Source organism: Passer montanus, unplaced genomic scaffold, assembly GCF_014805655.1.
Source record: "Passer montanus isolate IOZ18808 unplaced genomic scaffold, ASM1480565v1 scaffold64, whole genome shotgun sequence".
NCBI lineage: Eukaryota > Metazoa > Chordata > Aves > Passeriformes > Passeridae > Passer > Passer montanus.
In genome coordinates, this window is record NW_024371482.1 from 624,802 (window position 1) to 638,046 (window position 13,245).

Consider the following 13,245-nt stretch of genomic DNA (forward strand, 5'->3'; position numbering starts at 1 on the left):
GCATGTTGGGCTGTAAGGGAAACTCGTAATAATTCCCTCTGCCAGTATAATTCAGTGGCAGTGCAAAATAGGAGGGTATCTGACTAAAGGTGACCCATTAAAGGGTGATTTCTGATAAATAACTAGACTGGGGACTCACAAGTCCTGAGTTTAATTACTGACTTTGCTATAAGCTTCCTGTGACCTTGGGCGAGTTATTTAAAATTGCTTTGTGCCTCATTTCCCTTTCTGTAACACACTGGTGACAGCATTTCCCTTCCAGCAGGAGCTGTGGCAGTGGGAAGGTGTCTGGACCCTTTTCCATAGCTGCTGTGTGAAGAACCTGGATGGACTAGGAGGCATCTCATGGGCCTCTCTTCTGTTTTCCTGGGGAAAGAATATCCATTTAAAAGGTTTTACAAGCACCCAGAGAATAATGTTCCATTATTATACTCCTGGCATAACTGCACTAGTAATGTGGTTGCTCCTTGAGCTGTAAAGTGGTCCTGAGCACTGCTCTCAGCTCTTGAGCTCTAAACTGATGGCCAGTTTGGGCAGAGCAGGTTTCTGGTGCTCCTGTGCTGCCTTTCTGCTTTGAACCCAGGTGAATGCTAGGGAGGGGCGATGGCTTTGGGGATAAAGATGATGGCACATGATCCTGCTCCCCATGGCAGTGTGCAGACACACCTTGGGCAGAGCATTTAATCTCTCCCTGCTCCTTCCCAGTGCAGGTAACAGCACTGACCACCCCTTTTCCCACTCCCTAAATGTCAGGAGAAGCTTTCCAGCATGCCTGAAATGTGCTAAAACCTCGTGGCTGGAATAGCAGACATCTGTGAGAAACAAGGGGTGGCTGTCTCCTGTGTGCTGCTCTGAAGGCTCCCTGCCATTCCCATGGGATGAGCTGTGGGAAGCCCTCACATGACAGCTGTCCTGGGGGGAGCTGCCTCTCTTTTAGGTACAGCAGAGTTGAGAAGGAGTGATGCTGAGCCTCCTTTGTCCTGGGGACATGCAGCCCCTCTTCCCTTTGCCATATCAGGGGTGGAAGTGGGACAGGCACCAGCCTGAGACCCCCACCCTGTGGCAGTGAGTGAGCTCCAGATGGTGTGGGATGCTGTGGGTGGATGGAAGTGATAATCTTTGGGATGTGGCAGAAAATCAGACCTCATGGTGCTTGTGGGTGGGAAAATGTTCTTCGGGAGTATCTGACTATCCAGAAATATTGAAAATATTGTTATCTGCATTTCCCTCTGGTCACACAGCTGGTCCAGTGGCTTGTGCAGGCCGGTGAGAACCAGCAGTGTGAATTGTGGCCCCTCTTTCGTCTTTGGTGTGAATCTGTCATACAAAATTTCTATCACCTGTGCGAGAGGCATGGCCCAGCAGCTGGAAAAATCCATCCATTTTGGACAGAAGCTTTGCTTTCATCTCCATCCTTCTCTTCCCAAGAGCCAAAACCCCAACCCCCTTCTCCTTCAAGGTATCCTGGGTTACTGCCTGTCCTGCTGGGATGCTGCAAGGCTGGACAGCTGGCAGCATGTGGCCTCCAGGGCACAGCAACAGGCTGGGGCTGCTTCTAGACAGGATTGTAAATCTCAGGCTGCAGGTAGGTCTGGCTGTTCCCTCAGACTCTGCCTGTAACTAGGAGTAAAACTGTCTTGAACAGCACCCCTGACACTAGTGAAAGGGAAGAAATTGAATTCAATGTACAGGATGTGGTATCATTAAGCACTTCTGCCGTCTAACCCTCTTGTTTTTCCCTTTTGTGGTTTGAGTGATCTTCCTGCTGTGCCAACAAACACTTAAGGCTGTGGATTTTTCCCCAAGTTGTGAGACTTTTAGTTGTTCAAGCTGCTTTGTTTGTGGGGGAGGGTGAGCTCCAGACTTAATGTGTGTGGAAGATCACATGGATGTGTGACTTCTAAAAGTCTTCAGGGCTGTCTGTTGGAGGATCTTGGAGCACTGGGGAGAGGCTTTGCACATGTCTCTTGGGAAATTCTAAAATGCCATGGAAATAACTACTGACCAAGGAAGGGAGGGATATGGGGAAAATGCCAGGCAACAAGGAGGAGGCTGGCAGCAATTTCCTGATGGAGCTGAACCCTGGTGAATGATTTCAGAACGCTGATGTACTCTGGGGGATGGCAAGTGACTGTACCCTGAATATCCCTCAGACAGGGAGCTGCCATCCCGTGGGACCTTGCCCAGGATGGCAGCTTGAGTCCTTTAAACAGTGAGGGTGTCTCCTGCACTAGCAGCTTCCCAGCACTCACCAGCACTTGCAGGTGATGATGAGACTTGTGCCAAATTGTAGAAGAGTGGAGAGGATGAAGGGTGCAGATAGGAGCAGCTGGCCATGAATTTTGTGTGTTGCTCCTGTGGTTGCTGCTTGCTTTTGATGTGAAAACAGATGGTCCAGAAGAACCCCAAACACGGTGGCAGTGCTTTGGACAGTGCTGCCAGCCACTTCCCCAGCTATCCCTGGCAGGCATGTGCAGTGTTAGAGCAGTAATCCATGGAGAGCCCCCTGAAGGATCCCTGCTGCTCTGGCCCTTGGGAGGCAGCTCGATGTGGAATTGATCGCAGGGGTGTCGCTCTCGTGGGGCTCCTCTGCCCTGTCTGCCCTGATGGGATCAGGGACGAGTCCTGCAGAGTGTGAGGGATGTCCTGCAGGCTGTGAGCTCTGTCCCCCAGCTGCCCTGACATGGGAGGCCTCTATTCCCTTAGTCCTGTGTGGTGGGTGGTGATGGGCTGCTGCTTGGAGGCAGTTCCTGCTGTCCAGGGTGACACGCTGTCATTTTGGTGCAGTATCATCAAGATGCTCCCAACTCCCAGGATCTTTGATGTTCACTAGATGTTCACTCCTAGCCCAAAGAAAAGGGCAGGTGCCTGGAGGACCATGTTCTCCTAACCTGACTGTGATTTGGGTGCTGGCCTAGAAATGCAGTGCTCCATCATGGCATCACCACTGGGTCACCCCCATCCCTGTGAGTGCAGGCTGCCTGCTGACACAGCAGGGATGTTTTTACCTTACTGTCCCCCGTGCTGACTCCTGCAGTTTACTTTATCCTGCTGTTTTCTTAGTGCTGTGAAACAGAGTTAATAATGTTGCTGTGCCCTTTACCCTAATGAGGATAATGAATGTTTTAGATTGGTGTAATGAGACAAACCTTCATTTTTTTCTGAAAAGCCAGGAGGGATTTGTGATTTCTGACCTGCTGAAGTTATAACATAGTCTGTGATGCCTTTGGTGCAAACCAGAAATGTTTCTGTTATTCATGGGATACTTTGCAATGAGAACTTTTCCGTGTTTATTTGAAGGGCTGGGAAATTTTAAATTTGCAACAGATGGATTTTCTCCAAAGGCTCCAGGTTAAGTCAGTTCTAAGGAAATGACAGTCTTCATATGGCAAACTGATTTTTTTAAAAATTGACTCTTATTTCATTTTATTCCCATGAAGGATGTTGTTCCCCTCTGCTACTCCTGCACCCAGTCTAACCTAAGTCCATGCAATGTTTGTAAAGGGTGGGATGTTTCAGGAGGACAAAATGCAGCAGTCAGCTCTCCTGTGAGCACTGTAGTGGTAGAAAACAGGCACAAATCCTTTGTTTTCTCACATCACTCCCCTTTGTCACCTGTCTGCAGGTCTGATTTGGCAAATAGAGCAGCTGTTAGTGAGCTCCTCACTGTGAGCTGGGGTGGTGAGGTGGTAACAATGTCTCTTTGCACTCCTATGAACATATTAAATACTTTAAAAAGTCATCTAATACAGGTATTGGAGATACCTGTAGGTTCACACCCAGCTGCATGCACAGAAAGTGAGGATTTCCTTAGGCTATCATTTCTAGGGATGGATTTTTGAAGCCTGTGGCCAAGACCTGAAGATAGGTTTGGTATCAGTTGGTGGTAATCGGGCTGTACTTGCATAATGATAGTAATTTCCTTCTTCTTATATCTTAAATTTGATTTATAAGACCATGTTGCAGTGTGACTTTAAGTGTTTGTCTCTGCTGGCAGTTGGCAGTGTATTAGCTGTGATCCTTTACAGAAAGAAGTGTTCAGTGTTGGAGCTAAATTGAATAATATGGTGGTGTTTGTGTCTTAATCTTCCAAATAGCTCCGTTAAGTTTGCTACATTGATGTCTAAAAGGCTTAAAAATAATAAACTCCATTGTATAGAGCTTTGAATACAGAGTGGAAGCTCAGTAATTGCTGGCAGTTCATGGGCAGACTCACTAAAACATGGCAAGGAGGCAATTCTCCCAGCACGCCTGAATTTTTTAAAATAATCTCCCTGTATCAAGGCCTTGTGATCCACAAGATACAAAGTACATCAATATGAATTCAGGCGTGTGGGACTCGGTCCAAAACCCCAAACCCTTTAGTTGCACTCTCATATCAATTTCAAACACCTTTTGTCTTCCTCATCAGTCTCCTGGGAGCTGTTTGCATCCCCAGCTTTGGGGCAGGGTTGGTGGAGTGGGCTCACCTTGGTTGTCAGCAGAGAACTGAACTCCTGAGCCCCCATCCCAGTTCCCAACCTTTTGCTCTTCATAGGAAGTGGGAAAAAAACTAAATACATGGTGGTTTGTTTCTTTTTAATGAGGTTCTCAGGGAATCAAGTGTCAAAGGAAAAGCTCTGCAATCAGGGATCTAGCTTTGCTGTTTCTTCTCAGAAGATGTCTGTGGTTCCCCTGCATCCTTGTAAATGAGATTTAAATGAGGAGTTGCAAAGAGCAGCTGAGGAAAAGGCTGGTTGGACTAGCAGGAATGATTTAAAAAACAAACAACAAACAAAAACCCCAAACAACCAATTCCTCCGGAACTTCCCCCGCAAAAAAAAAAAAAAAACAACAACAAAAAAAAAACCAAACAAAAAACCCCCAAACAAAACAGGAGAGGGAAAGGAGGAGAATGTGATTTGTTTATCACAACTGAACTTGAAACTAATTTTAAATGTCTGTTTTCTGAGAGTAAGGAAATTCCTTTCGCTTCCAGCAGTAAATAACTGGGATGCTTTCAGCTCACAGCTGATCTAGAGGATGGTGAGTTTTCAACTGAAAAAATAATTGACTCTGCAGTAAGGCCACTTCATTCCAAGTGTCACTAAACAGCTGGAGGAAGAGGAGAGTCCTGACTGGCACAGTTCATATCACAAATAACCCTTGAACTTTGTTCTGTGTCTCTGAGTTCTGTCCAGAGTGTCTCGACAAATGGTTTTGAGCAAATACAGTTTCTAACCAGGGAGCAAATGACCAGGATTGCATCTGGGTGGCAGGTGTGTGATCCAGATGCCCAGATTTTGCCCAGAGAGATCTCAAATCACGTCTCAAATCCATTTTTCTCTTGCTATCAATCCTAAAAGACATGGTGAGTATTTCAGAGAAAGGGAGAAGGTTGTCTCATGGGAAGTCTTGGGGGTCACTGAATGAGGGTGTGGTGGTAGGGATGGTTGTTCTCCGTGCCAAGTTCTTCTTGGCCACTGAGTGGTGAAGGATTTAATGCTGGCTGTGGTGAGCAGGATTTCTGAAACTCAGCTTCTCCCCAGGCTCATCTCAGCAAAGGGTTTGGCTGTCAGAGATTCTGAGCTCTCTTAATGGTCTGCCCTTGTCTATGCCAGCAGGGCCTGTCCTGTGCACCCCAGTTGGGACTTCCGGAAGTCTCTCACTTATGTAGGTGCTAAAAAGGAACTGAACTTACTTGGGAACTGGTGTTCCAGCTGAAGGAGCTGAGCACTTGCCAGTCTGACCATATGCTTCTGAAGTTCTTGTGGTTCAGTGCTTTAGTCCAGGATATTTCCTATTTAAGGCAATGGAAGGAAGCCCTGTGCCACTCTTGCAGAGTAGGTATGTGAACTTGAAGCATCAGGACCAAATGGTAGTTCTAGAATTAGATGGTGTCCCTAATTTCCCTCTTCAGTTTTAAGTGGATGCAGCATTCTTCACTTACAGCCTCAACTGTTGTGTTGCATTGTTGTATGGGGTTGAACATCTGCCCCTTCCAGCCACAAAAGTGGCTGTGTTCCAGTGGTGGGTGGTTTCTTTCTATTCAGGGATCCTCTGAGGCCTGGAAAAGCTTGACTATTAGGCATGACATACTGTCAACTGCTGCAGATCCCCTTGGCTCCCTCCTCCCAACATCTGCAAGGCCGGAGTTGTCCAGCTTGGCTTGTCCATGTACAGTGCACGGGGCAGATAAACCCAATTCCTCCCAGCTGCTGCTGCTGAGCAGGGGGTGAGCCCTCACCAGGAACCTGCCCATCCCATGCAGGAAACATTTGTGGTGCCAGCCTGTAGCAGAAGAGAGGGAAGAGCTATCACCAGCTCCCTCAGGAGGGCTGTGGTGCTGGGACCACAGTCCTGGGATCTTTCCCCACTCGCAGCACCCCGCTTTGGGATGCTCATCCTCCCCCCAGCAGCTCTGCCATAACCCTGCTGTTCTGTGGGGTGGCAGAGGATGGAGCAGCAGCCCTGGCAGGAGCACTGTGCCACCACGTTAAAGGCTTGGATGCCAAAGCAGAGCCGTGGTGAGGGACGAGGTGCCTGTCTCACACAGGTCTCTCAGCCCAGTGTTTTTTCCCTGCAGCATTGTTTCCCTGATTGACTGGCGCTGGCTTGGCAAAAGCCTTTTGAATATTCATTTGGCTGACGGGAGATGAGAGCGCGGTAGCTCCTTGAAATCAGCTTGGGGAGGGGAAGCAAATAAGACTGCCTTTTTCTCACTCCTAGTGCTACTTGAACTCTCTCAAATGCATGCTTCACATGGATAAATGATTGCAGAGGCCTCAGCCTACCTAACAAGCCTGCTGTTGTATAGCAAAAATTACAGTGCCTGCATGCTTGCCATCCTCATTTAAAAGCCCGTTCCTCATTAATATCACTTTATACATATTATTGCAGCTTGAAGTGCCATTCCTCTTCTCCCCACCCATTTCCTTGTCTGGCTGTGACATACAGGAACTACACCCAGTGCTTGACTCGCCTCTCCTGACCTTTTGTAACTTGGCTCCAAACTCCTTTTTTTGGGTCTTTTGCAAAACACTGTCAGAAGGGAAAAATCCTTTGTTAAAACACAGCCAACTCCTGCCTCAACGTGGAACAGTTTGTTCTGCTGAAAGAATGAGCCAGTTCAGTGAGCAGAAAAACATTGCCATAAACCAGCGGGCTCAATAAGCTGCAAAAGCCATCGGCTGCGCGCAGCGTCTGAAAGGACGACTCTGAAGCAGAATGCATGGGGATGGAAAAAAATAATCCACAATCCCAACCTGCCAAACCCCGTTTCTTTGCTTTCAGACAAAGTATTTTGCAGTTTTCTTTCTGGTTATAGCAACTGTAAGTGGAGGAATGGGAGCTGAGGCTGAGCCAGGATGTAACACAGCTCTCGAAGCTGCATATTGCAAAAGGGCACAGGGGATGAAGTAATCCAAAAATGCTCAGCTGGGAAGGGGCTGCAGCACTCACAGTCATCAGGCTGTGCTGCAGATGATCAGCTCCAGCGCCTCTGGTACTGTTTAGTAGCTTGGTTTAGTCCTTCCCACCCACATCTTGTTTTAAAGCTCTGGGCACTCTTTACTTCCCTGGAATTGCTGCGGGTCTGTCCCTTTTGCGGCTGCTCGGTAACTGGTGATCAGCCTGGCTTCAGCAAGAGGTTCTTCATGCCACAGGGGACTTGGATGCTTGGTGAGAAACCTGTGTGACAGGCTTTTGGGTTTGTGTCTGCAGTGGGATCGTTTTGGTGCTGGTATAAAAGCTGACACTGGTTTTGTTTGAACAGTAGATGTTGTGCTGGCATTAGAGCCGTGGTTCCCGAATTTGGGGTGACGGCCCCTCGATTAAGGTCTCCCGTTATGGAGGTGATGTGCAAGCCTGGCAGAGGGGCTGTGAGCAGAGGTACATCAGCAGGGTGGGCTCCAAGGCTTCCCCAAGATGATTCCCTGGGATGGGGCAGGTTGTAGCAGCACTGAGAGCACAGAGGGGCTGTGGCACTGTGCGTGCTCTGTTGCCATTGGGTGCTCACACCTGTGAGCTCCTCAGCAGCTCAGCCAAGCGTTCCCTGCTGATTTAAAAGTCTCAAGTATCCTTGTTGGAAATTTGACGTGGACAAAGATCTACCTCTGGTGCTTATTCGTTGCTCTGAGTTCCCCAGTAGATTTTTGTCTTGGAGCTGGTTCAGTAATTTCAGATAATAAAAACACAAAGAAGTGTATTTTAGGTGTAACCTATTAATCTTCACATACATGCTGAAGGGCTGCATCTGCCAAAGCTGGGATGTTCTACAGATATGGTGATGCTTGACAGTGAGCTCCAAGGTGTGTGGCACATCTGAAGGTGGTGTGGCAGGGTATAATTGATGTGTGAGGTGCCTGTGTTTCAGACGAAATGATGAACAAAGCCCTGACAATGCAAGCAAAGATAAAACATCCTAGAGAAAGCACAAGGGGCTGAAATGGGAACTCCAGTGTGTTTACAAGCATGTTCATACTGTCCTGTTCAGGCACAAACCAGCCTGCTGGCAGTCACCAGCTGAGTGTGAGGTGATGGGACACCCACATACTGGTGAGCTGAGGGACTTCTTGAAGCTCCATTAATGCTAGCTGGTGTCCTCTGCTGGTGGTGCTAACTTCAGAGATGTGATTATCTGTCTGCTGGGCCTTTTGCTTTGGGGGAATGCCGGGAATGTTCTGCAGCATGGACAAAATCTGAGGATGGAAGCTATGGAGGTGGGTGCCTGGATTGCTGGAACTGTGAACCCTGCTAAGGTAGTGCAATGCGGAGCAAATCTGTAATGAAGCCTCTGTGCCAAAAGAGATTATTACTTTTTTGGAAGATGTTAATGGTATGATTACATAACATTTATTTTGTGCTCAATCAAATGGATGAAGGCAGAGGAAAAGGAGTGAATTAATGTTAGTGATGTTCAAACAGAAGCACGCAAAGCTCTGAGGGATGATCAGTGGTTTTGTTTTGATGTGTGTTGTGGTGGTTGTTTTTTATTCCTCACATTCTCCTGAAATATAGCACACAGGCTTGTCTCTAAGGGGGGCACATTGCCAATAGTCTAAAGGTTATATTATCCCAGTGACCTATTTTTATACTCTAATCGTGTTCTGTTTCAGCCAGCTCTTTCTAACCTTCCATCTTGCTCAGTTTTGTGCTTGTCTGGAGAGGAAAAAAAAAAAAAAGCAGAGATAATTGCCCTTAGTCCCTGAGTGCTGAGGCAGCCTCTGCCCAGATACCAGCACACAGGAGAGGTGCTGCTGCTACAGCACAAGAGCAGCCCAAACACACAGCTCAGAAATGGGCACCTGCTTGAGACAGGGGGATGAGGAGCACTGTGGGGCAGAGGAGAGAGGGCTTCTCTTAAGGGCAGGTTTTAAATGGAGAAGTCCAGCAGTTCGGAGAAGGGTGAAATTTTAATGAATAGCTCTGTTTAACTGGTCCAAATGGAAAAGACGCTTTTCTGCTCTAGGCCTGCCAAGGAATGGAGAATGAATACGATTGTTCGGTCAACCGGCTCCCACTGCATTTAGACTGTACCCGTGGTTTCAAAGCCAGGCTTAAGCTACAAAGCACCCTGACCAGTTGGCATAAAGAGAAATTGTTCCTTAGTACAAACGTTGACTGTGATGCTGCTTGAAGCTCAAAACTGCTGAAGTTTGTGCGTGTGTTTGTACATTCGTGCAGCGTGAAATAATAAGATGTGAAGAGCCTTTCTTGTCTGCGTGGCCTCTCTGGGGCTGTGGTTATTGTATTGCTGGTGGCCCTGCTTGTTCATGTTAAGGTTTGAGTGCCTGCAGAGTTAGTGTGGTACCAATCTGCTCTGGAGGGGAAAATCTCACTAACTGCTCATTGATGAATTTACAGTCCTGAATGGTGGGCGTTAAGCCCCTAAAGAATTAAGTGTGTCACGACCTCGGTGTGGGTCATGAGCCAGGCTTTGGGTGGCAGACACTACTTCCAGGTGCAGGGGCATGGCATGGGGATGTGTGCAGGAAGCCAGGGTGCTGCTCTGTTGCTGGCATTTTTAGGCTGCTGGAGATGTTCCCATGCTGTGACTTCCTCCCAGCTGCAGCCTTTGCAGAGTCACTCAGGGAGGATGCTGGACTCCAGCTAGCTGGGATGCACAACCACAGAGTGGGAACAGAGGAGCTCAGCCCTGCCAAACCTTGCCCTTTCTTCTCCTTCACAGAGCCATGCTGGCACGGCTGGCAGAGCGGTCCCTCCCACACCTTGGAAGTTTCTCTGGAGAGGTGATCTGTCCCTGCTGGCTGTGTCTGTCCGTATGGAATGACAGGGATGTGCCTGGGGGAGGTCTGAGATGTCCATCCACACAGTGTGTCCCTGGGGTGGATTAGCAGTAGCCCCCACTGGGCATCCTTCAGCAGTAAATAACTTGGATTGGTGAAACTCCTACATGACTTCTGATGAATGGACTGCAAAGGCAGAAGGAATGTTAATGCCCAGCCAAAGAGGAAGAGTCCCAGGACTGCCCTGGCTGGCAGCAGGGCCTGTACCCTGTACCCCAGATACATGGAGCTGTTTGTCCTCCCTTTCCCAGCACCGTGGTAAATGCCCCCAGTCCCAGGCTGCTGAGCTGGCTCCCAGATAAAACTGGGTGCCTGTCATGCTGCTGTCAAGCACAGTGGGATGTTTGTGGGGGTGGGAAGGGGAAGGGGGCTCAGCCCTCAGGTTTGGGGTGATGGTGGTGGCTACAGGGATCATTTATTTGATGGCCTGGCTAATTACAGTGTGATTGGGAAGTCATCTGGAACTCCCAGAGGCAGTGCTGCATCTTTTGACCCTGGCTGGAGGTAGAGCCTGAAGGGGAGAGACAAAAACTCAAAAACATCAACTTCTTTTCCTCCTTTGATTTCTTCCTCTTTTCCCTCTCATATGATGCTATCAGCTGGGGCCTGCAGAGCTTCAACTCAAAAACAAACCACTTTTATTTAAAGTGCCAATATTGTGCTTGGCTCCATATGAGACAGAAACATTAACTTTGTCTCTGACCTGGGGAGCGTGTCTGCCTGCCTAGCAGGCACTGAAAGTGTTGAGAAAACTGTTATTTTACTTCTATTTTGGTGCCGATTTTTAAAAATGGAATTTTTTATTGATTTCATTTTATTTTAACGGAGCATTCCCTCTTCAGCAGAGCAGCAGAGCCCACAGAACATGCAGCCATCCTTTGTGTCCCCATGGAGCTTTGTCCCTGGTGTCAGTGTTGGCTCAGGAGCTGGCAGGGCTGGGGGCAGGGGAGGGCAGCTGTCCCCGTGTTCCCGTGCCTGGGCAGTGGGACTGGAGCTGCTGTGTCCTGGTGGGTTTTCTGGATGCTGTTTCTAGGCGAGGTTTGCAAAAGGTCACAAAAAAATTAATCTGCTAACTGGGGACCTTGGCAGTGCATGCAGTGAATGTTTTGCATTAACAACCTAACTCGTTAATTCAGTGAAACATTTAAAACCAAACCAGTTATATCCAGCCAAGCTGGAAAAAGCTGAAAGTTCGTACTCAGCAGTGCAGATTTCGAAACCTCCCTTTGTTAATCTCTGTAGAAGTAAATTTTCTGCTATTGCAGAGCTCACTGTGACTGGTCTGGGCATTGTTTCCCTCAGCAGAGGCAAAGCTGCTCTGCAGAGCGTTGGTTTTGTACCTGGAACTGCCACCTTTCCCTCCAGCCTTAGTTTCTGTGAGCATCACTGTGGAAAAATTGGTTTTACTCTGCTTTAAGTCAGTTTTCCCTCAAATTTCCAGCAGCAGGGATGATTTAGGTTCACTGGACATTTGACCTGTTTACTCTGCTACCTTGCCATGAAATTAGCAGGTATAAAGTGAATAGGAATCATGAATTTAAGTACAATAACTTTGTCTTCCTGCCTTCAGGTAAGTCTTCCATTCAGCTTTGTCTCTTTGCTCCAGTTAATCATAAAACAATAGATAGGAAACAGAGTTCTTCACTCATGGCTGTGCAGATGGGTCTGAGGCATCTGCAGTGGTGATATATACACTGAGATCAATTGTAAGGATCTTTTTCAATTGATTATTTTATCTGCCATTAATTTACCCTATCCATTAGAACAGACTTACTTTAATGAGGGATAAATCAGTGAATTATCCATTTGTTATATATTAGTGCTGTATTAAAGTATTAAGTGCATTCTAGAAGGTGAGCAGTGAATAAAACATATTCCCAACATGTGGTTATGCAACTGTTCCATGGAAATGAAATGGACAAACAGTACACTTGATTAATTTTTTTCCCCCCAGTAAATTGCCACTGTGATTCACTTCCAGCTAAAATTTGCAATCTGTGTTCTCAGGTGGCATTAATATTGGAGCCCCGCAGGAGAGCTGTGGTGGCTGGGGCTGCTTTGATTGCATTTTTAAGGAGAGTTGTTGGAGAGAGCACAGAGTTTGATGCAAATGTGCTGGTAAATGAAATGCAGAGCTTTTAGGTTCTCTGTAGGTGGGTCAGGCCAGTCACACTTACCCAAAATAACAGCGGTGGAGTGCTCGGGAGAGGCACTTTGTTAATGTGGCACAATGGGGGTCTTTGTGTGTCGCTGTTGCTTTGTATCAAATTTACTCTGTTGACAGATAAAAATCATCTTTTTGATACCTAGAGACTCCATAAACACTGGGTCAGATCTGCCAGGGAGTGGAGCTGTGTCAGTAATGGAGACTGGAGTTTGCTGGAAAGAAAAAAGGTTGCAGAGGGCCCAGCAGCTTCTCTCTGTGCTAAAGCTGCAGGATGAAATGAAATAAGAATTCCCTTTTACCACTGCTTTCCTGACATGAAACTCGTCTCAGCCTTTAAAGCTGTATTTTGTAGCCTTCAGGCTGATCTTACTGCTTTTTCCCTAATTGACTCGACTTGGAAAGGTCATCACATCCTGCTAGACTGTGTAATATTTAACTTAGCATCAAAAATGAGGATCTCAGGATTGGTGTCAAATGGATGCTGTTCCCCTCTGAATAGCACAGCCCATTCATAGTCATCCAAATATTCCACTTGCTAATGCTAATGAACAACTCTCTGGCCCTCTGCAGAGGGCAGGACCAACCATGGGAAGGTGGGATGAGAGTGGCACAAAGCAGGTATTGAGATGTGAATCCACGCCGTCTAAATCCAGCTCACACCTTTAATACCCGTTTTATTTATAGAATTTTTTTTAAAGTTATAACTTCTAGCTCTTCAGGATGCCTTAGCATAGCAAGCAGTCTTTTCTGATGCCAAGTTCAGCGATGACTAACACTGTTTACAGGACTGTT

At 47.3% G+C, this 13,245-nt stretch overlaps 1 protein-coding gene across 5 annotated transcripts in view; it reads left to right on the forward strand.

Annotated features, from left to right (window-relative positions):
• ZHX3 (zinc fingers and homeoboxes 3) overlaps positions 1–13,245 on the forward strand; it is a 46,485-nt gene that overhangs the window by 21,751 nt on the left and 11,489 nt on the right. Inside the window, exon 1 of one of the 5 annotated variants that reach the window (XM_039728102.1) lies at positions 7,317–7,659. The exons of the other annotated variants lie outside the window; for them this stretch is intronic. The gene's annotated coding sequence lies outside the window, so the exon portion shown is untranslated. Of the gene's footprint in view, positions 1–7,316; positions 7,660–13,245 lie in introns of those variants that run through there. 5 annotated transcript variants of the gene reach the window in all.